Raw genomic sequence first — 788 nt, 5'->3', positions numbered from 1 at the left:
GGGAGGAGGGGGGGAGAGAAGAGGCTGAAGAAAACAGAATCTGAGGTCACTATAGGCAACTTGAAAATTTTTATTGGGATCAACATTACTTTCCTTCACTTTTGTCCAAATACAAGCTCCCAGTAAACATGTCCTTGTCAGATACTACTCCACAATTATATGATTAAACAGGAACATCAGCTATAACTATGCCAAGGAATCCATGAGAATATTCAATCTGGAAAAACTTCAACCACAAAAGAGCACCTCCCAGGAGATGACGACAACTCTTTTAGGAAATCTTTTAACCACAAAGTCCAACTCCCCTTCACTCCTACAGCCTCAGTCACACATCTCAAAGGGCTGATCCCTTAAACTAGGACAACCTGACCCACATCAGCAGCCCAGAGGCATTATGGCAACATCACACCTTTCCAACAATTGAAGAAAATATGAGGGATGAACAATTGAATGACTGAAATTGAAATCCTATAATTGGTGATTTGTCAATAACTACTGACTTTGTGGAGTTTTCTTCATTCCTAAGCCAATCCTGACAGACACGATATGTAAATGCAAACACCAAAACACCTCTGAAACCATTTCATTGTCTCACAGCAATGAAATGAAGACTAGATTCTCTCTGAGGATAGAGAAGATGCATCTCCAAGTTCACTATTCAATGAACACTAATTTTAAAGGCTTAAAGAAAAAATACTTTGGGATGCTTAATGTAAAAAGCTAAAATGCCAGAGGGATCAGCTCCATTGGCAAGAAGTAGGGCATTGAAACCCAAAGGCTGTCCTGTT

Source organism: Myotis davidii, unplaced genomic scaffold, assembly GCF_000327345.1.
Source record: "Myotis davidii unplaced genomic scaffold, ASM32734v1 scaffold653, whole genome shotgun sequence".
NCBI lineage: Eukaryota > Metazoa > Chordata > Mammalia > Chiroptera > Vespertilionidae > Myotis > Myotis davidii.
Note: the sequence above shows the minus strand (reverse complement) of the source record.